General features: G+C 37.2%; 1 pseudogene; it reads left to right on the forward strand.

Moving 5' to 3' along the window:
• Positions 1–13138, forward strand: part of LOC149172280 (F-box/kelch-repeat protein At5g15710-like) — a 51151-nt pseudogene extending 38013 nt beyond the window's left edge.
• Positions 13139–24480: the final 11342 nt, after the last annotated feature.

Below are 24480 nucleotides of genomic sequence, written 5' to 3' on the forward strand. Positions count from 1 at the left end.
AACACGATGTTCTTATCCCTTTTGAGTCCCTTGACATGTGTTCCTTCCAGAGAACTATTCTTCCTTCTGATGAAGACCTTTTGGAAGCCATGATCAGTGAGCGTGAGGAAAGTTCCTTTTACTGTGTCAACCTCGTTAAAAAATGAATCAGTGGGTGTGAGGATAGTTTCTTCTAGTCTCAACCTCGTTAAAAAATGAAACTGGACGTCATGAGCATAGTTCCTTGTCTTGTGTCAAGCTCATTAAAAAATGAAACAAGGTGTTGTGAGGAAAGTTCCTTTTACTGTGTCAACCTCGTTAAAAAATGAATCAGTGTGTGCGAGGATAGTTCCTTTTACTGTGTCAACCTCGTTAAAACATGAATCAGTGTGTGCGAGGATAGTTCCTTTTCCTGTGCCAACCTCGTTAAAAAATGAAACAGGTGTATACGAGGATAGTTTTTTCCTGTATCAACCTCGTTAAAAAATAAAACAGGCTAGTACGAGGAAAGTTCCTTTTACTGTGTCGACCTCGTTAAAAAATGAATCAGTGAGCATGAGGATATTTCTTTTACTGAGTCAACCTCATTAAAAAATGAATCAGCTAGATTTTAGGATATTTAGGTAGATTGTAGAAAGTAGGGTTGTGAGGAAAGTTCCTTTTACTGTGTCAACCTTGTTAAAAAATGAATCAGGTTAGAGGATAGTTCCTGTTACTGAGTCAACCTCGTTAAAAAATGAATCAGGTATGAGGATAGTTCTTTTCTTTTTTCAACCTCTTTAAAAATGAAACAACTCCCTTTTCAAGTTAAATATTGAAAGTAAACCTTCATTCCATCCATCTAGTTGAATGTAATGAAGCCTGGGGGGCATGTACCTCACTTTGCATCATTATACTGGGGGCATGCGAACTTCTTGAGCATAGTTCCTTGCCTTGTGTCAAGCTCGTTAAAAATGAAACAAGGGTAGGTTAAGTAGGTAGATTGTAGAGAGTAGTCATGAGCATAGTTCCTTGTCTTGTGTCAAGCTCATTAAAAAATGAATCAAGGATTTATGAGCATAGTTCCTTGTCTTGTGTCAAGCTCGTTAAAAAATGAATCAAGGTTTTTAGAGTAAAGTTTTTGTTAGGTAGTTTGTAGAGTAGTTATGAGCATAGTTCCTTATCTTGTGTCAAGCTCGTTTAAAAAATGAAACAAGGGTTTTGAGGATAGTTCTTTTCCTGTGTCAACCTCACTAAAAAATGAAACAACTCCCACAAGTCTTTCCAAGATCTTGAAAGTAAAGCTTCATTCCATCCACCTCATTGAATGCCATGAAGCTTGGGGGTCATGTACCTCGTTTTGCGTCATTATGCTGGGGGCATGTGAACTTATAACAAGCATAGTTTTTCGTTTCAAGCTTGCATAAACATGAAACCGAATCTGAGCATAGTTCTTTTCCTGTGTCAAGCTCGTTAAAAAATGAAACAATTCCTCCTCTACTTGAGTCGAGAGATTGACTAGATCTCATAAATGTTAAGTATTTAGGTTAGTTATTTCAGTTTTTTGCATAATTTTCTCACAGTTTTAGGTCGAGTCTTTCAAATGATCTCGTAACTCAACCTTCATTTCATCCAACTGGTTGAATGAAATGAAGCTGGGGGGCATGCGCTCTAGCAGTTACGCTTAGGGGGCATCAAGCACATTTTTCTCTCTGTTTCAAGCTTGTGTAAAAATGAAACTAATTTGAAGCATAGTTTTTCTCTGTTTCAAGCTTTTGTAAAAATGAAACCTATCTCGAGTCAATTTCGGTTATTTTCAAGACTCGTTAAACTCATGAAAATCCCGAGATTATTTTGCTATCTTTCATTCTCATAAAACAAATGAAAATGCCGAGTTCTTTCCGTCTTTTCCTGCTCGTAAATTAAATTGAAAGTCGGCCATATGAGTACATTTTTATCATTTTTTCGAACTCATTAAAACTTACGAAAAAGTGAAAACCATGAGTACATTTTTATCCCTTTTTCAAACTCGTTAAAAGCTTACGAAAAAGTGAAACCTCAGAGTCATCTTTTAAGCTCTTTTCTGACTCCTAAAATATGAAAAGATTGCCGAGTGTTTCTTTTATACTCGTTAAAACGGAATTAAAAGACGGTCCCCTTATAGCTCTTTTCTGACCGTAAAATCAGGAAAAGATTGCCGGGTTTTTGTCGTTTCAAACTCGATATGGAAATAAAACGATGTGTCCTTGATCGCTTTTTAATTTTCAGGTCAGAGACACTAATCATGAAAGTACTCCTTGGTCGCAAGATCAAGTGGTTCTCCCAGGTATTATTTTATACTTTTTCGGGCTTGGGGGACACAAATTTACGAAAAAGTTCAACCTGGAGTCTTCTTAAGTTTTTCAGACTCTCTAAAATTGAAAAACGCCGAGTTTCTCCTATACTGGACTCGTTAAAATTTCACAGTAAAGGACCTGTTCAATTACAAACAGGAACGAACCACTCCTTCCTAGGGTTCGAATCAAAACTAGGTTGGACTCATCCGAAGGATGAGCTTATAATCAAACATATGTTATCCTCCTCAAGCTTGTTAAAAATAAAGAGGTACTTGCTAGAAATGGTGGGGGAAAAGAGAGAAGAATGAGCCTATTTGTTATCTTTTGTCTCAGAAGAAACTTTATTACCACTCTTGAACACGACACTTTTCATTCACCTGGGTTGGGAAATCCTTTACCTCACAGTTGATCAAACCACTTTGAAAGTCTTCAGCCGGGTTCCGGGGATTAACTTTGAGTCATTTATCACCAAGCCATCTGTTGTGTCGTTATGTGTTCAAGAGGTTTGCAAGCAAAACTTTCATCTGCAAAATACTTGTCATCCATTTGACCATCCCTGAGTCAGTCCTTACAACAACATTTCTTCAACTTGAACAATGATTTCGTGTTGTGGGCTAGCCTGCAACGGGTCGCTTTCTATCGACATCAACACATTATCTAGAGAGATGACTTAGAAATCGTCAGTACCTTGAAGTCTGCATGCATCAATGGCAGGTTTCTCGCCTTTGACGTCAGTTTACATCATTGACTCTCGATCGAAGGATTCCGTGAAATGTTCGACATCAACTCATTCATTCACATCTCATGGATTGTACTGGGTACTTTGAGAACCATTGACATTACTGGTGGTCTCTCTCACACTTGTTAACAGTTTACATTATCGACTGGTAATCAAGTGGTTTCTACCATGTTCGACATCAACTCATTTATTCGCATGGCTAGAATCGTACCGATTCGGGAAGCAGAAATGAAGACCCTGGATCTAGCTTCCACCATCCAGGCTGCGAGGAGTTTTGTATTCATTATCTAAGTAGACTAATCATAAACAGATGGCTGCGTCCATACTGTGTCTACAAAAGTCTATGATTATGATGTATGGCAAGATCGTTCCTATATCAGAGTAGTTAGTCTGTTAGTTAAAGTTTTGATCTGAGTATGGGAATGCCTACCTCAGTGATGATATAATCTTATACATGTATTTTGTGTTGAAAATTGCAGGTTCTGACCAGGCTCTCCACGAGATAATCCTTGAAATGATAAAGCGCTTCACCCTTCCTAGATAATACAAAACCCTAATCTATTACAGGCTTCGCACTTTAGGGGGCAATCTGTTACACTAAAAAATGTCACCATGACTATTTACAGTTAGTATGGCTCTATCAACAGTCATGCTATCCTCCTGGGCAAGTCTTATGCCTCTGCTCTCCATGTCAAACTCCAAAAAGAGAGAAAGTCTTTATAAATGTGTTTATCTCTGGGTACGCAGGTTCTCTCAACCTTACCTGCGGGTACGCACCCAATGTTCACAAAAACTGCGTACTTGTACGCTCTGTATGTAAAGGGGCAGGTGCGTCCCCCTGTAAAGGTCAAAATGCGCAAGTTTCATCTTTAAAAAGTTACTTGTGGTCATTTCTAGAGCATTCTAGAAGGTTGTTCGACGTGTATTGAGCGCCTCCAGATGGTTCATGTACCCCTATCAAAGAGGAACTTATCCCATCAATAAGGGAGCTATCCCATCCAAAGAGGGGATTATCCCATTGATGGTGGACCTGATTAACTTCCTCTTGAGCACTATAAATACAGGTATTGGGCCAGAAGGAGAAGAGGTTGGAAGCTAAACATTTCTAAGGGTAGATGCTGCAGGAATTAGGACTCCCATTTAGAAGCTTGTGAGGAGAGATTGTCATCTTTGCTTGTTCTATTTGGAAGTGGGTGAGCTTTGTCAAAGTAAAGGAGAACTCTTGATGGACCCTGGGAGGGGCTTGCACAACACCAAGGCTCAGGTTGTAATTGTTCCTTTTGTTTCCTATTAATGCAAATGAGTCCATTCTTCTCAATAACTTGTTCTTTATGAGTTGTTTCATGTACTCCTTGGTCTATGTGTTAAATATGTTTTATTCTATGAGATTATCAAGTGCTATTTAATCATTTGATTGTCAGTGGATGCAGGTTTCAAAGTGAAGGAGGAGCTCATCCGGATCAGCGGGGCTGGACTGCTACAACAACGCTGGACTACAGGTAGGATCTAAACACTTGATTTCTTATATAGTAAATGCATGTTTAGAGAAGGATTGCTCTTGTTTGTCTTGTTTGTCACTAGAGAGTCTTAGGCTCCTAGGGAGGTTGGTTGTGTCCGCACTATCGACTCTTTCCGCCTGACATGGTGGAGGTGGTACGGGCGAAGTTGGAGGTGATGGTGGTGAAGCTGGTGGCAATGTGGGTGGGGGTGGTATGCATGGAATTCTCTACCTTATCAAATGGATTTCAATTTGCAGAGAGACCTTCGTGAGCTCTTCCTCGTCCCCTTGCGGAGGTGAAATCAAAGGGCTATTCTCTAGTCCCTTACTTCCTTCGTTCCTGTAGGTTTTCCACTTTGCGTAGCCCCAAACATCAATGTAACTACATAATCCTCTTTTCGCACAATAGCATTTTAATCCAAGTATTCAGAGACTTTACATACTTACCTCGCGGTCCTTTGAGAAAGCGTCGCTCTATCTCGCTATAGCTAACTAAAGTATCTACCGCGAATTCAGTGATGAATCCTCCTATGATCCGATCGAGCCAGTGATCAATAATGCGCACAATCTTATCCTCCGATGCTTCCAATTTGTGCACCAACTTTGGGGTCCACACAATAGGATTGTCGAGTTTCCACCTTCCTTGGCTATCTTCTAGCTTCGCGATCCACTCGTAAAACTCAGTAGGGAAAGATGCGAAGAAGATTTCGTGGATCTCTATGTATAGGTAGCAATCTAACCACTCTTCTTTTGTCAGTTGTAGATTCCTTTTCTCCTACGCCGCGAACTCGTGAATTCTCCTATCCAACCAACATTCTATTTACTTCTTAGTTGGATTCCAATGATACGACATCAGACATCTCTATTTTTAGCAACAAGAAATGCTAAAAATAGAAATGCTAAAAGTAGCATTGCTATAAATAGAATTTCAAGATATACTCCAACTCAGTTGGAAATAGAAAAAAATATAAATGCTAAAAATAGAATTGCTATAAATAGCATTTTGGGATGCATTCCAATTTTAATTAGTCCCTGAATTAAAATTCAAATTTAGTCTAATTAGCTGTTTGAAAAATAATTAATTAATTCATCTTGAGTTAATTATTTGGAGAAATTCAAACTTGAAGTCTTTGTGAAGACATGCAACAGTTATCCCTTTGATTGAGGAAGTTATCCCTTAATTAAGGATATAAGGATGAGTTGTACTTGAGTTGTAATTAGTTAGCTCATTTAACTGAGATAATTCCAGTTAAATTAGTTCCAAACAGTTGGAGGAACTAATTGTGAGTTCAGTCAGTTAATGCATGCATGCATGCAACTAGTGTTCTCCAGATAACTGAATATTCTTTCATAAATAAATCATGCATGTCAGTTCAGACAGAGATTCAGTTGAGATTAAAGGAAGGGATAATGTACTGTCAGTTGGAGGAATTTTCCTATAAAGGAAACTCATCCATACAGAAGGAATTATCTCCTTCAGGATTGCGCAGTTATTTCAGAGGTCAGTGTTGTGTGTGAGGTGAGAATCACACAGGTTGCAGTTGGAGGATGCAGGAGAAACTGCGCAAGGAAATAGGAGGCTTGGAGGACTGAAGGAATGAATATGTGTTGTCTATTCTGTCTATGAGCAGCAGTGAGGGATATTATTGAGAGCTGGATAGCTTGAGAGCCACAACTTTGTGTAATCCTGAGATATTTCCACTTGTATGATAATACAAATAGCGGGGTTTTTAGCTGAGGCTTTCCCCAGAGTATTCTTCTATGTTTCATGTGTGATTGAATCTTCTTCTCTATTATATGTGTTCTATTTGATCTTGCTCAAAATAGATTAAGCGTCCTCAAGTTTGACTGTAGAAGTAGATTAAGTATTTTTCTTTAGTACATTGCATAATCAGTTTAATCTACAATGAGAATTTCTACATGGTATCAGAGCTAGCTGATCTATAGAGAAATATCTACATGGTATCGGAGCCAAGTTTATCAGAGCAATGAACAATATACGAAGGGAGAAGTTCAAAGTTTGAAGTTCTTGATTGTAGGTACAAAATTGATTTCTTATCACATCTCAAAGTTCACCAAAGGCGTTCAATGGCTTGAGAGTCGAGTATGCCCTGGATGGCAGCTCGAATTACATAGCCTGGAAGGTCGCATTAATTTCGTATTAGAGGAAAATGGTTTGAAGGACTTCATTGATTAAGAAGTCCCCAAGTCAGCAGCAGCTAATGCCCAAGAATTGGCGGAATGGAAGAAATGTGTGGTGAGAGCAAGGAGGATTCTTTTGGAGGGAGTTCGAGACCATATTGTCTCGAGTCTCCATGGGAAGGAGACTCCATTTTCAATGTGGAAGACATTGAAGTGCCTATATCAGAATAGAAGTGACCAGAGGAAGCTGGTGCTGAAGGAAAAGCTTCGGAAAATCAAGTGTGAAAAGGGCGACACGATCTCTACATATCTGAACAAGCTCACCACTTGCAGAGATGAGCTTGGAAGTGTAGGAATCACAACAGATGATGATGATATGGTGAGTCTTTCTCTCTTTGGTCTTCCTAAGAACTGGCATAGCTACCAGGACTCAGTGAATGGAAGAGAGAAACTGCCAGATTGGGAACGACTGTGGTCGGATCTGATGCAGGAGGAGATCAAGAGAAGCACCAGAGATGGTTCTTCATCTAAGCATGATGATGAAGAAAATCTAGCCTTAGCAAGTAAGGCGAAGAAAGGTAAAGGGAAGGCTTCCCATTCCAAATCGAGTTCTTCCCATGGTGGGAAGAAGATTGACAAATCTAAAGTGCGATGCTTTAATTGTCATGAGGTGGGCCATTATGCAACAAATTGTCCATTGAAGAAATCCAAGAAGGGATCCTTGAAAGGATCAGATGGTGAGGCACTGGCCTCACAGTTTGAATTGGATTTTACCCTCATCACATGCATGGTTTGATTGATGGTGGGTTGTGTTTGGTACCTGCACATTGGAGCCTCATTCCACATGACTGACGATAAGATTTTATTCAGTACCTTGGAGGAGAAAGACCTCTAGATGCGCATAGAGATGGGCGAAAGTACCATGTTTCAGGTGAAGGTACGGTTGTTTTTCAGAGGAAGCATGGAGCTTCTCTCACCCTGACTGATGTAAAGTATGTGCCTGGACTGAAGAAAAACTTGGTATCGGTTGCGATGTTGGAGGACAAAGGCTACGATGTTGTCTTCAGTAAGGGAAAGGTTTTCCTTAGACACATCACCACGGGCTAGGTGAAATAAATCAGTTCATGGGTATAGAACTTGTATGCTCTTGAGGTTCAAGATGCATGCAAAGCCTTGAGGAGTAAGGCAACTGTTAGAGACTTGGTGGTTGAGAGGGAGAGTACATTACCTCTCAACATGTAGTGGCAGAAGAAGTCTCAGACAATTTTGGATGAGCCACAATTGGTGAAGCAGCTTCAGGATGTTGTGGATCAGCCACAATAGGAAAAGAGGAGAGGAGATTGAGTGGATGCATCCACTCATGTAGAGACCTCCAGTAGGGGGAAATTTCGAGCCAAGTGGGCAGAGGGATCACATGCAGCCATACCTCCAGGTGTGAGGTGGGGCGATGTGAAGAAATAGTCCTAAGAAGGCTGAAATAGGGGCAAGATCCTTGAGGTACCCAACCTCTTTTATTAGACCTTGCTACGGGAGCCCTGACGAGGAGTAGCAGGAATGGATGAGCAGGTAGAGAGATGTAGATGGAGCGGCAGAGGGAGCTCCAGCATCAGAGGGTGTTTCTAACCCAACAGGGAGGTCAATTGGGAGATCAGTTACTTACTTCTTAGTAATTGAGTTGCAGTGCAGCAGTGGACAGCACGATGCAACATGATGAGAGGAGGTGCAGTGCGGATGTAGTGCCGGGAGATAGGACCAACAATAGCACAGATGCATAAGGAGGAATCAATGTGATTGATGCAGTTAGAGATCAAAGTGACAGAGGCTAGAGCAGTCAGATACTGAAGGGCACAAAGGTGCAGAGTTTTCAGTCGACAAAGGCAATAACAGTCAGAGCCTTTGATGACAGAGGAATCATACTGATTCAAGTTGGATATTTTTTGTGTTCCTAGAGTTGCTAGAGCAACAACACTTGAGAGAAGTGTTGCATGCAGAACATTCCAAAGGTTCAGGATCAGGTTCGAGTTGAATGCCTTTCTTGTTGAGAGGGAGTGTTGAAAATAGCAACAAGAAATGCTAAAATAACATTGCTACAAATAGCATTTCAGGATATACTCCAACTCAGTTGGAAATAACAAAAAATAAAAATGCTAAAAATAGAATTGCTATAAATAGCATTTCGGGATAGATTCCAATTTTAATTAGTCCCTGAATTAAAATTTGAGAATTAGAATTTGAATTTAATCTCACTAGCTGTTTGAAAAATAATTACTTAATTCATCTTGAGTTAATTAGTTGGAGAAATTCAAACATGAAGTCTTTGTGAAGACATGCAACAATTATCCCTTTGATTGAGGAAGTTATCCCTTAATTAAGGAGATAAGGATGAGTTGTATTTGAGTTGTAATTAGTTAGATCAGTGAACTGAGTTAAGTCCAATTAAATTAGTTCCAAACAGTTGGAGGAACTAATTGTGAGTTCAGTCAGTTAATGCATGCATGCATGCAACTAGTGTTCTCCAGATAACTGAATATTCTCTCATAAATAACGCATGCATGTTAGTTCAGATAGAGACCAAGTTGAGATTAAAGGAAGGGACAATGTACTATCAGTTGGAGGAATTTTCCTATAAAGGAAACTCATCCATGCAGAAGGAATTATCTCCTTCAGGATTGCACAGTTATTTCAGAGGTCAGTGTTGTGTGTGAGGTGAGAATCACACAGGTTGCAGCTGGAGGACCTAGGAGAAATTGTGCAAGGAAATAGGAGGCTTGGAGGACTAAAGGAAGACATATGTGTTGTCTATTCTATCTGTGAGCAACAGTGAGGGATTGCATTGAGAGATGGATAGCTTGAGATCTAAAGCTTTGTGTAATCCTGAGATATTTCCACTTGTATGATAATACAGATAGTAGGGTTTTTAGCTGAGGCTTTCCCCAGAGTATTATTCTGTGTTTCATGTGTGATTGAATCTTCTTCTCTGTTATATGTGTTCTGCTTGATCTTGCTCAAAATCGAATAAGCTTCCGCAAGTTTGATTGTAGAAGTAGATTAAGTATTTTTCTTTAGTACATTGCATAATCAGTTTAATCTACAGTGAGAATTTCTACATGGTATTAGAGCTAGCTGATCTATAGATAAATTTCTACATAGATAAGACTCAATTCTTCATCCTCATTCCTCAATTGATTTTCTTCGATGATTTACAACTTAGAGCCTCGCTCTATTTATACAATCTCATGGTCCGCAGATCATGGGTAGATCTCTAAAGCTGACATTACATTTACAAAAATGAGGGCGGAAAACCCTATGACTCATTTACAAGTTCGTGCTCTGCGCCCACAAAACGCGGAGTCTTTACATCAGATTTAATCAAAATCTGGGCTTTAAGCTCCAAAAATTCCCATGGGGGATCCTGCGCCCAACATTTTGCACCGGTGAATACTCAAAATTTTCAGCTCAATTCAGGCGATGGAAGAGGACAGGTCATTTTCAAGGTGAGATAACGTGGATTCTTGGTCTAAATATCTGAGCAAGGGACTTTGGAAGTCATTCTTTTTTTATCTTTATAACCCAACGTTGTTGAGCCGTGGGTGTGTAGCTTGTGCATGTATAAATTATACAGTGCATGCGTGTGAAGTCTACAGTGCAGGAATGTCCTTTATCGAATACGCTCTTGTTTGAGGCAAGGTGGTTACTACTATTGGCAAGGTATTTCCGAGCCCTTGTACTTGGTTAATTTTTTGTTGAAAATCCTTCATTTTTTTCATCAAAAGGGCTGAACGAATTGTATGGCTGGTTCTAAGGGTTTGAGTGATGTTATGGATCGAAGAGCCCCTTCACGAAAGTAGGATGAGATCTAGGAGAGGGCCATTCAGTTAGGACCTAGATAAACTGTTACCTAGGATGAGACTTTGGGTTTTGTGAAAAGGATCACCTGCACCTCGACTTACTTCGAATTTCTTACTTTCAGATCCGTTAGGTGAAGTCTATATTCTGGTCCGCTTTCTATTTTTCTTTCTAGTTTGTATGATGGAGAAGCTTCTTCCTTACTTCCATATGGAGGTAGAGGAAGGAGATACTGGGTGACCTCCTTGTTTAAGCACAACTCCAATAGGATACTGTGAAGCACCACTTATTAGAACTGAACTATTTCACATTTCCTGCGGGAACACCTTTTTTTTGTGCTTTCAGGTTTTCCCATAGCCATTGGTAGAGCTATTTGATATTTGTCTTCTAGTAATTATTTTTTCATCTTTGATATGTTTGGTTGCATGTGCAAATATTTTTCAGAAATCCTGGATGTGTACATTTTCGTAAAGTTTTATTTGTTTGTGTATAGTAGGCATTGCGGCAAGGATGACATCATATGTTGGGATTTTTTTGGAGTATGTTCTCCAAAACTATTATTGGGATGGTTTCCATTATCACTTACTGCTAATTGCACTGTTTTTTTTTAGAGTCTTGTTACTCTTAAAATGGGAGTTGCAGTTTGAATGGCATTGCGATTCCTTAGAATTGCTTTTCTTTTCATACTGGGAGAATCCTTTTGTGCATCTTAGAATAAATTGACATGTGATTGTATATAATAATCTTATTAGGATACATATCTCCACATTTTGGAGCTACAGTTTCAAAGATGAAGCGTTTCTTGTAACGGAAATCATTGGCAATTATATGAGAGGGGATAACTATGATAAATCGATTCATTATAAAATTATATGTCTTGATAGTTTCTCAAAATTTCTACAAAATAATAGGCTTGGCCTCTTGTATGCAAAGTTTTTTTTAAATATCTTCTATATTAACTTTCATTGTATGCATTATTGTTAATGTCAATTTCATGTATGAGTCCCACATGTATTGTGTTTGAGTCCCTGTGCTGAATATGGGTATTGTTGAATTGCCAACAAGCTATATGGTCAGATTTTTGAATATGCTTAGTCTCACATTGTCTACAAAATCTACTTTCAAAATATGGCGGAAAGCAGTATTTTCATGATTTCTTTTTTAGAAGATAAACATAAATCAGTTGTAGTAGGACATTTCCAGGATGGGCAATTCCCCATTTGACCAAAAAACATGGTAACTAACCAGTCAACAGGAATATTGTGAAATATATATTAAGGTAGTTATTGAAATTGAATAAAAATGCATGGTTTACTGATCAAGAGAATAAAAAGTGGCATCTGATAATTCATCAATGGTAGTGTACAGATGCACGCTATCGTAGACTTGGATACAATTGTAACACTTATTATCTTGATTCTTCAAACAAGGACAATGATGAATTGATAATGTTGGGAAATGACCTTGAACTTATGACTTGTGAAGTTTTTAAGGGAGCAAGAGGATTTTTTATTTCTTTTTAGATTGGTTCTTGTCATGAAGGAGTAGAGTGAAATACAGGGACTGCAGGCAGCTGATATTCCATATCATTTGTGGGAGAATATCTTGGCTAGATTGTCGATTTTGAACCTGTTCAGGATGTTGAGAGTTTGCACAACCTGGAATTCAATGGTGTGTAGTCATATTCATTTCTAATGGCCTACAAGAGGTTACCCCCACAAGACCTTTTCTTCATTATGTTTGCAGAAAATTATAACAGAAATATTGTTATTGCCTATGAACCTATAGATGACAAGTGGGTCGTTATTCCCATGTGCTACATTTCATCTTCATACCCTTGTTCTGTTACATGCTTAAGGGTTCGTAAGCCTATAGTATCAGGTGGGGGTACGTTGGTAGTAGGGAACAAAAAGGGGTCCCTTGTTTTCAGTAATTTATTCACCAAAACCAATAGGGTTTTGCCTCCCATGTTACCTATGAAGTCTCCTATGTTGTGGCAATGGTGGTGTATCCAGAGAGAGAGAGTGAGTATCAAATTTTGGTTGTCAATATTATTGATGGGATTTCTTCATAGGTGTATGATTCTAGGAGTGATTCATGGAACATTTGTGGTAGTTTTGACGGGAGGTTTTCCATGTTGGGGAATGCTGCTCATTTAGATGGAATTTTTTTCTACCTCACCCATGGTCTTAATCACTTGTTGGCCTTTGATGTTGATGTCAAAACTTGGGATTTGGTTGAGGTTACCATTCCCCCTACGGTTTGCCCACATATACTGGAGGGGGTCCCTTGATTCTTGTTGGGGGTATCAAGGAGCTTGAATTTTTGAAGAATATTAGTATATGGGAGCTCAATGAGTCTGTCAAGTAATGGCAGAAAGTGTGTAGTATGCTTGATCATATCTTCAGTAAATTCAGTCATGGTAATCTTAATCACTTTTTCACTATTGGTCTTTGGGGCAAGATTTGCTTTTACAGAAACTACTCTCCAGTCATTTTCATGTATGATATTTTTGAGAACAGATGGTGTGGATTTCCACATTGCCCTATTTACAGTCGCTTGTGTAAGCCAAGCTAGTTTTGCCTTGCATTGGAGCACCGCCTTGACGCGATGGTATAATGTAGGTATCTTAGTTAACTTATTCCCGATGATGCAATCTTGTAAATTACATTCAAAATGTGGGCTTTCTTACCTTCATTTGTGTCTCTCTGTAATTATCTGACAAAGATAGGGAATTCTGCTAATTTAGATGGCTTTTTGTTAATTGACCCATGTAGAAGGATATTTATCCATGGATAGGCTTAACTTTATATTTGAGTTTTCCCTATCAACCCTTTCATATCTACATAAGCAGTTGAAGTGGAAAACTCAAATAGTCTTATTGACAAGAATCACAAAATTTTATTGATAAGCATTGTAGGTGGGATGGGGAATCCATCAACACTTCCTATTTGTAACAGGGTTATGTAACAGTGCATTGAATCAGCTTAAAACAAGTAGATGTAAAAAAACAAACTAGTGACAACAAGAAGAAAGAAAAACATCTGCTCTCATTGCTGGGGATTCTAAAACCATTGCTAAAGAAAAAGGAGGATGGGGCCTTAAAAATATAATATGGTTAGAAAAAACTTTAGTCACAAATGGAATCTAGAAGCTTTAGGCTAGTGTGAAGCCTGCACTGCTTGGTGTTGGAATTTTCATTTATTTGATGATGAGAAAATTTGGTATTTGGCTAGGCAGTGACCTTAAAATTACAGGATTATTATTATTAATAATTTCAAATGAATAGTGTAATGATAGCAACATAATTTATGAGGGAGCATTTCTTAGGGCTATATCAATTTCTTTTACTTGCACAGTAGAAAAAATATAGTGGTGTGTTGTAGCTAGGCAATAATTGCCTTGGAGTTCAGTTCTTTGGAGTTTGAGTTCTCCCAGAAACCTCTAATCTGCACAGTAAACAATTCAGGAACAATTTTCACACAACTATTGATAATGACCAAAACTTAGACTTTGCAAACCCAAGTATTGGTGTTATATATACTATTCTTATGCATAGAATTCGATGGTCTATAGCAGACCCTTTCATTAATTTGGTTGAATTTTCTCAGCTCTCTATTGTATGATGTATATTGCTAGAGGAAGACCTTTTCCATAGTTTGGTTGACATTACTCAACACTTCTTTGTATCTTGTTGTAGGAAGATATATTTGCATTGAATATCAATTTCACTATGGAAGTAGTTGGAGTGCCACGGATCATAACTTTATGAAAGAGGATGTGGTGAGGAGTCTATGATTGTATTTTGAGCCAGTTCAAACCTCATTCAAATCCATTAACTCAGATGAGTAGACAATTGTTGGTATGGTTAAGGATGTTCGAATCAAGTTGGGGGAACGGATAAAAAGGAAAAGCCTCACCATTGTTCTATTGGATGACTATTAGGTGGTGTTTGGACAAGAGTTCATGCAAAAAAAGAAGCAAATTCCCATTCTCCACTTAAATAGAATGTGGATGCAAAGTTTAAATCCCAACCATGGCACATGGCAACCTTATTTATGATGTGAACACAAAAGATTGTTATGGTTTAAGAAATTTCATGTTCATGGTATACTTTGAAGTGTAAGGGTTAGGTTATGCTATTCTATTTTCTAAAATAAGTTTGATTGTTGTGTTGATGTCTCATTTGTTGTTAATGAGTTATTAAGAGTTTTCCCACATCATCTGCCATGTTTATTTCCCAAAATTGTTGAGTACTCCTAAGCTACTAATGCCATAAGTGAACGCTAAGAAAATGTAATAGGATCTTAAACCATTTATAACAGAGTTCATAAGAATTTTCTTATAGCAACACAATTAAAAGAATACAAGAACAATTTAGTTTTCAAACAATTGTCCCAACTCATAATTCTACAAGACAAAAAAACATTGCCACTTATTTCTACTATCAAAATGAAGGAGAATAACTTCACTGACTAGAATTTTAGAAAATCGCATATTAGAGTGTGTCTCCACTTTTCACAACTATCCCAACTCATACTTCTATAGAACAAAGGAAATTGTCATCTATTTCTAGTATTGAAATGGAGAGTGACTTCAATAATTTTAATTTTAGATAATAGCATATAGGCCGACGTACTTCATAGTTTATAGGTGAGGATGTTACTAAGGAATGTTAGTGGTATTTCAATATGTCCATGCATCAAGAGTCAAATTTATTAAAAATTAGAATTATTCTAAAAACTCATCTAAATATGCCTTACAAATTCAAGTGAAAAAGGCTCTACGATACCCATAATTCGTTCATTGTCATATACCTTACAAATTCAAGTGAAAAAGTCTCAAGTGAAAACCTTCAGTTATAGAGGCAATATGAGCATCCAAAGACAACGAATGACTTATGGGTATCGTAGAGCCTTTTTCACTTGAATTTGGCTTGTTCAAATTTTGTAATGTTTCACACATTACATTTAATTTAATAATTCTCCAATATTTATTATTAGAAATTATTAAATTAAATTATTATAATGGTTATGTGGGTTTAATAATAATAATACTTGATGTTACGTTATTTAAACCACAGTTAGTTAGATGTATTTAACACCAGTTTGCTTTAATTTCTCTCTTTTATTTAATTTTTATTTTTATTTCTAGCTAACCTTTGTGAATCATGATATATATTAATTTACCTCATTTGTCATTAATCAAGTTTTGATTTAATAAGGTTTCATGAGTTATGTACCTACCATCTCTTTTTCCCAAAAAACATTATTTTATTTAAAACACTCTTTATTCAATAATCTGACTTATTTATTTGTTTAATTAAAAATAATATTTCATTTACACTATTTTACAACGACTATTCAATTTTGATTATCACAAGGGAATACCCATTGTGGTGAAAGGGAGGTAATCCCTTGTCACTTAGAGTAGGAGGATCTAGGATCCTCAGTGATGTGATCTCAGGTTTTCCTCTCTTACCGAGACAATTTGAGCACAAACACAACACTTAGGATAATTTGTTGGCCATAGCCTCAGCTGGGACAACCTTTTCTTCAACAATAGAAAACAATATTGAACATTTGATGAAAAGGGTAAAAGAGCAACATAAGAGATTGAAGAAAGCACATCAAGAAATTGAAAGGTCATAGAAGGAAAATTAGGCTTTATTGGCTTCTAGATCTTATGATAAACATTATTAGAGTGCAACATTAGAGGTGAATAAATAATTGGAGGATATTGTGAAGCAGTTGTATTAGGATCTCCAGAAACTCCAGAAGATGGTTGCCATACTCATCTAGATTCAAAATGCAATTAAAGGGAAAGGTGTGCAACTCAAGGACACCTTGTCAACCATTGATATGATGCATACATGGAGTACAAAACACCTTGATTCACTAGAAGAGTTTCCAAGAAAATATGAACTAAGTTGGGAAAGAGATAAAGTTGAAATAAGACTCTCCATCCAACGCAGGAAAAGCTCAAAAATGATGTGATAAAAACTATGAACACTTATCAATAACATCACATCATGATGGGTAGAATAATAAAATATCACAAGTTAGTCTCCATCAGAGCCTAAGGAGAGGTGAGGCATGAGTAGGATATTGAACATGAAGTATAGGCAATGATTCTTGCACACCAACTAGCGTTCACATAAAAAGATACAAAGCAGACAAAAGAGGCACTGGGACAACATTTGGTGGAGCCCCTTAAGCTGCACACTATGCTAACTTCATTATTTCATAGAATCCAAGATGAGTTGAAGAAAATGGTGCTTGATACATGTCAATATGAATTCCTTGATGAAATCTTAATTTCAAGAAAAGTTTTATCTATTGCAGTGCATTATAAGGCTTAACATAGTCATATGACCCAAGGGCTACAAATCTAAGTGCATTCCTTATCAATTTTGGGGTTGGGTCCATGTTAGGTGTTTATTTCAATGAAAAGATTAATTTTAAATTTTAATATAATTATGAAAAAAAAAATATAAAGTAACTTTGAAATTAGAGACGATGGTAGGTGAAAATTCATGGACGGTGAAAAGTCACCTCACCTTTGTATAAATATAACTTTCTAGCAAGGAGAAAAGGATCTTAGTTTTTGGACTCTTGGAATATTTTGAAAGGGAGAAGCTTGTAATCACCTTGAGGACTAAGTTTCAGCTTTATGCACTCCCACTATTAGGATTCTTGAAGATACTTTGTGATTTGGCATTCAATGCCACCTCTAATATTGAGAATCCTGAAGGGCCATGGAAAGGAGTTTCTTATCATGTGTTATTGATTATTGTAAGAATTTTCTTTATTTCTATTCATTAATATATGATTGTTGTATATTTGTGGCAAGTTAATGAACTATTTTATTAGCTATAAACTCTTATCATTCTAAGAATTTCTTGCTGATTTTTACATGTGTTTATGCTGGTTGTTGATTGTAAATTGTTTCACAATTAATAGCTAGTATACTTTAGCCATCATGTATCTTAATTAAAGATTGCTATCACTCTTTATTTGAGATTCATGTTTATTATAAATCCACTGTAGCATTCATTTTACAAACTCATTTAAAGTATTTTTATTGAAATTGATATTACTTGCATATCATTAAGGGCTTAATTTGTGTTCCCTTTTCATATCTCATCTCTCCAAAATTTAACATTGACAAAAGTATTAGATTAAATCTAGGCCAAAAAACTGGATGGGACTCTCATCCCAAATGGTGTAAATCCTAAATGGGGCTTCATACTAGATAGATCCCCTTAATATTGTAAGTGGTGCATGCACCTTTCAGATTTACTATCCAACTTGGTTGTTTTCTCCTCTGGAACATGTACTTATGTATCACAACCAAATACCCTAATATGTGAGAGAGAGGGTTTCTTACCAATCCAAACCTCATGTGGAGTCTTATCCTCCAACATTGATGAAGGTGATTTATTACCTAGGTAACATGCAATATCCACTGCCTCTTCCCAAAGTTCCTGTCCTAACCTAGCACCACTGAGACTTCTCCTTGCCTTTTCCATTAGCATCCTATTCATCCTTTTTACAACTCCATTTTGTTGAGGTGTGTATGGAGCAACCTTGTGCCATGCTATACTACACTTCTTACACTTCTTTTTTGAGTTCCTTCCTGCAGAACTCTCCACCATTATTAGTGCTTAACACCTTCATCTTCTTATCTATATAATTTTCCACTAGAGCCTTTAAGTGTTCAAACCTTTCAAAGACTTCATATTTATTTCTGAGGAAATATATCCATGTATTCCTTGAGAATTCATCTATAAATGAGACATAGTACACATATTTACCTAGCGATGGAATTGACACAGGTCCAAACATATCACTGTGCACTAGTTGTAGTATTCCTTCTCCCCTCTTAGCACTGGAGGAGAACCTCACTTGATTATGGTTCCCTTATACACAATGTTCACAAAAATAAAAATACAGAGAGAAATTAGACATACCTTCTACCATGCCATTACCATGTAGTATTCAAAGGACCTTCTCTCCAATATTTCTTAGTCTTTGATGCCACAACATAGTCTTTTCTCTAGAAACTTCAAGGTTTTATGCTCCATTCTCAGGAAAAATAGAATCATTACACCCATCAATAAAAATACTACCCAAACAGTTGTACAAAGTTTCTATGTGAACTCCCCTCATCAATACCAATGCTCCTTGAACCATCTTGCAGGTATATTTCACATACAATGTTTTTACACCTACATCATCCACCATGCTTATAGAAATTAGATTTTTGGATAATACTATAATGTACAGAAAATGAGGGTGTATTATAATCCTTCCACCTATCAACTTTAACTTGAACTTTACTGATCCTATGATATTGGTTTTCTTTTCATCACCTAGGAAGAAATCAACACCATCATAAATCCCATACTCGCAAAATCACTCCCTGTGGGGAGTCATATGAAACTATGCACTTGAGTCATTCAACCATGACTCATGATATACATGTGTACTTGAAGAAGCCAAGTACACATCCCCACCTTCATCTAAGTTTCGTAGAAGGAACATCATCAGATCCATTTCCTTTCTTAGTAGTTTTGGGTCTACAATCTTTCCTATAATGCCCTTCTTTTATGCATTTCTAGCATATCTTTACAAATTTTCCTGGATATTTAGATCTCCATCTAGATTTAGATCTCCCACTTGAGGACTTATTTCTCTTTCTATTTTGGGAGCATCCTCTCACAAAAAACGCATATTCATTCAGATTGTCCATGTTTTTCTATCTATCTCCTTCAACAACAAGGATGAGACTATGTAACATCCATGGTGAAAATTCTATGTAATAATGTAAATAAAGGCAAAATAAGACCACGGGTAAGGGACACATATTCCAAGCTAAATCTTGGGAAAAGATATCCTATTGGGCTTCAATGGATGTGTGTTTTGGCTAAGGAAATTGGCAAAGGCTAAGGTAAAGGCATTAAAAGGAAAAAATGCATTTTGACACAATTATTTATGAAAATAAAAGAAATTAGGAGAAAAGGAAGGAAAAAGTCACAGGCTGCATGTGAGGAGGAAATTGAAGGAAAATAATGGAAAATGAAGAAAATAGAGGCCTCATTCATAAAAAGGATTATGAGGATCAGTTTGCAAGCTCTGGCTCAAGCTTGGTTAGTGTAACCTTTTGTCAGTCCAAGTTTGGAGCTCTCTCATTATTCTCTCTCTCTCACTCTTGGTCACTTAGATTTTTCTTAGAGCACTCTAGTTGGAACAAAGGAAAGGAAAAGAAAGCAAGGATTAAGGAAAGGAAAGAAGGATCAAGCAGTTTCAACAGGAATACTTGCAGGTAACCTTTTGCATGTGTGATTTCCTAGCTAGTTTAGACATGCATTGCTTTGCCTATTGGTGTATGGTTCTCTTATTGTCGATGACTTGGTTTTTATAGGTTATGATAGTGGATTTCAGCCTAGCCTAGACTTTTTTTTGGATGCCATGGTATGTTGGGATGTTTATCTCAGTTTTGAGCTTTGGTTTGCGGAAGGATTTCAGAATCCAAGGCAGAGGTGGTCTCAAGGTTCATTCCCAAAGGCCTAGGAATCCCTTGACCGGTTTTGGCGGGATACACGATAAAGCCTAAGGGAGTAGTCTCATTTTATGGCCTAGTGATCCAAGTTTGGATTGCAGTAAAGCTTGAGAGACAGGGAGACAAAAAATTCCTCAAGGATAGTGATGGATTTTGGATGGTATTCCAAGTTATGTTCGCTTGTGATCGAAGCACCGGTTTTGGTGTGATCATCGTTTGGCGAGGGTTGAGGTGGTTTAACCTCTGGATTCCCTTGGATTTTCTTTGATTGGTTGTTCTATGAGATCCCACATTCATACTTGGAATATGGCACGAAGGTGACTAGCTAAAAGAGAGATTTGGTTCATCTATGTCTATGGTCGGGTGGTACGTGGAAGTTCTGAACCTGGTCAGATTTGCCTATGATTAATAAAAGCTAAGTTCTCTTACTTTTGCACTAATTTATATGTGGATTTAATGGTTGTCATATCTTTGATATTTATATGGTTTTATGCTGGTTATAAGCATGGTTGAATGACTAGTTCATGTCATGGTTGTTTCATGTATTTACTTGTAATTGTTAAATGGATGGATGCAAGACCTAATTGATGATACAATAGTTCAATGGAGAAGGAGGTGATCCTTATGATTATGTTTCATAACTTGTTTCATTCATTTATGCTCTGTCTTATATCCTAGACCTATACGTTGCATTGATGTCAACTGTTTGACAAAATGTCAGTACTAGTTGACATGGTTACTTTGGGTAGACCTGGGAGGGGGTGTTACAAAGTGGTATCAGAGCATGGTTGCACTCTCCTTGGGTGGAAGTGTTGGTCATGCATGCATGTTAGTTGCATGTGTGTCCCTTGCACTTGCATTCCATGTGCTTGTTGTATTGCATCCTATGCATCATGGTTGTGGTAAGGTTATCATGAGGATCTTGATGTTGATTTGTTGAATGGATTGTCAGGAGTATATGATGGGTTACATGAGTATATGCAGTTTGATTACATCATTGTATGTTGGGTTGCATTCTTGGTTATTTTATCACATGCATCAGCCTTGTAGGTTGATTACAAGAATTGATTGCTTATGCTCGACTACATGCGGTTATGCGTATGTGTAGTTGATTAAGCATTGCTTATGCAGGTTGATAGTTGCATGAGGCAACGTGTACAATGGAGTAATGGTCTCGCTCATGCATGTATGGTCTTGGTTATAGTTATGCATGAATAGTAGCTAAAACATGCCTTGTGAAGTCATGGTATGAAATTTAGGTCATCAGGGTGATATTGGTATGTTATGATGTTAATGTATTGGCTGAGATAGAGCAAGAGATGCAAAGCATCATAATAAGGTTGCAACATTGGACTTTGGGGTAAGAGAAAATCAGCATACAAGTATTTTATGTTTGGCATGCAGGTATGTAAGTCAATGATTGTTATATGCATTAGGTTTATATACATTAGACTTATGTGCATGTCTTTTGATGTTATGGTTACATTCATGATAGATGTTAGTTGAGTAGTGTAGTTATATGCATATGTGTTAGTCAAGAATGATAGTAACCTGTAGTTGTATGCATTTCTATTGTTGTTTTATATTAAATAACCCGATGATTATGTTATATGTTGTTGATGAGTATGTTATAGATTAACTTGTTATTGTTATATGACAGTTAGCTTGATGATTAGGTTATATGTTGTTGATGAGAATGATAGTTAGCTTGATGATTAGGGTTATAACATTTATACCTTGATGTTATATGTATCATGCTAAATTGGATTGGCCTATGCAGATGGTTATGGTTACAATATTCAGGTATGAGCCGACATATTTGTGATATGGTGTTGTAATGAGTTATGATGTAAACATGTTAGCTACTGACTATTCTGGATATCATGATCTTATTTATGTTTGAGTTGATATGTTTTTAAGTTATATCGTGCTAACTAGATTGATTATGAAGACAAGATAGCCTCCCCTTAGACACAATAAGGTAAGAGTTTTCTTATGTTGTATATTTGGTGCTTGACTATTTGATTATGTCGTCTAGTTGATTTATTTAACAAGGTATGTTGCAAGTTGGTTGAATGTTTGATGAATTGAATAACATGAGTATGTGTTCAAATGATATTGTTTTAAGATGATTGTGCTTATACATATGAGTTGAGATAGCTGAAATGTACTTAAGTATGATAGGCGATAGTTGTAGCATTATGTATAATGACTGATGACTATGGGTTGACTATGGATTATGACATGATTGTTAGTCCTAGTAAAGTTTGATTTCGAATTGATAGATATAATTGTCTTGATATGTGGAACATGTGGTTAACATGTGCGAGAAGTTGCAGGAAACATGCTTGGTATTAGCATGACAAGGTAATAGTTGATGTGTTTATATAACTAATAGTTGAGTGACGCAACAGTGCATAGTAAGCCTCAATTGTAGAAAGGAAAAAGGTAAAAGAAAGGATTTGGGCAAGAATTTATTTGGCTAGGTTTGGAAACCATAATTCCAAAAAAATGAGTGCTTTGCATATAGGGAGTCTTCTTAACCTTGATTTTGTTGACATTATGTGGATATGTGCTAGATTCATGAACATTTCCTTGACATGTATATTAACTAGTCTCTAGTTACAGGTGGATCTGTCAAGATAATTGGAGTCCCTTGAGAGATGGCATGGATGTGTTCAGTTGGAAGGTAGCAAGATTGACATGACAAGATAAGGTAACTAATGTATTGTTATGCACTGACATTATGTGTTTATGGAAGTATAATGTAGGGAGTTGCATGGAAAGAGAGATTGCCACGAACCTTGAAGAAGGCTAAGGTTGAGCTTTCATTTGGAAGCACTGGGAACCATGGGGATTGAATGATGGTGTCTATTGTTAGTCTTATGCTTTTGGTCTTTTGCGATTGTTGCGCTTGATTTCCGATTTTGCATGTGTCTAGTGCATAGCTATGCCACTTTGTTGCGGTGCTGTGTTGTTATTGGGTTTCATGGTTTTACTTCTTGCTTGTTTCTTGGTCTTGCCTTTATTGTTTTGAGAGTCTTGGGAATTGGTTGGGGAAGAGGAAAAGTTGACGAAGATCAGGGAGAGATGTGTGGTACGTGACAGGTAATGTAAGACTCATATGAAGCTCTGTGCATGAGTAAGCATAGCGGAAGGTAAGACTATGATAGTTGACTGGACTGGTTGGGTATATTGTGGTATGTGGACAATGGTAGTACAAACATGAAAAGGGTAACCATAAAAGGTAAAGTAAATGGATCTGAGGTGTTGGATGCCTTGGCTATGTTGGGAATCGTTGTTCTCAATGTTGTGCATGCTGTGTATAAATAAGGAAGTTCTCTTAACCTAGACCTTATGTTATCTGATAATTATGTCATAATCATGATTATGATGATGTTTATATATGTATACAGGTATGTATGTACGTATGTATGTCGTTGTTTGACAGGATGATGATTATTTTATGCTAATGATTATATATGTATGTATGTATTTATGCCACTGTCTGACAAGGTTGTCAGGGATCGTTCTGGTGGAGGAATGATTTCTTATTCAGGTGAATGACATGAAGAGATTCCTGGTTCATGAGCAATCAAGTGGGAAGAGTAGTCATGAAAAATATATGAGGTCAGTATCATGTGGATATGAAATGATATTTTATACTTGTATTATGTATATGTTTATGATAGGTAATGTGGAAGGATATGTTAGCCTCCTGCTGCAGCAGGTTAATCATCTTTCATGATCGACATTTTTACATGCCAAATATGTCGTACTATGCATGCTGCAATGCTCCATATTTGCTACAGATGGCCAAAGAAGTGTCCATGGGAGTGTGCTAGTCTCACTGCCACTGCTGTGTTCCAATTTTGATAAGCAATCCATTTTTTGGTTTGAGGCAGTTTTTCAGTTGGAGGACTTCAAGCGAGGCATGTCTAACTCCTCCCTTCTTCCTTTTTCCCTAAGTCACTCACTAACTTCCCCTAAAGAGGTCAAGATCTGCTTGATACCTCTTAGTTTCATCATTCTTCATATCATTTGCCTTGGTGAAGATCTGCTTCACTCAAGGAATGATCACACTTCTTCTATCAGTCATTTTCCCCCATTGATAGCCTAAGACATCATTCTTAGCACTTTTTCTCATCATTGTCATATTAACTATTAACTTTACTATGTAGCTCCCTATTTATTTCCCTTTCCCCTACTAAAACTATGTATATTACTCCCCTATATACTTATCCCCTCCCCCTGGTTGAAAGATAACCATATACATCCTTGGGAATTGCTAAGTTTATCTGAAACTTAGCAAGAACCCTCATTGCCCCTCTCAAACACATCACATGCCTCCTTAATGCCTTTGGAATCCTTCCAAGGCATGAAAATTCCCAAAAAAA

The sequence above is a fragment of the Pinus tabuliformis genome, chromosome 4_2 (genome assembly GCF_031772625.1).
Source record: "Pinus tabuliformis cultivar Carrire ecotype Pingquan chromosome 4_2, CPIR1, whole genome shotgun sequence".
In the NCBI taxonomy this organism is placed as follows: domain Eukaryota; kingdom Viridiplantae; phylum Streptophyta; class Pinopsida; order Pinales; family Pinaceae; genus Pinus; species Pinus tabuliformis.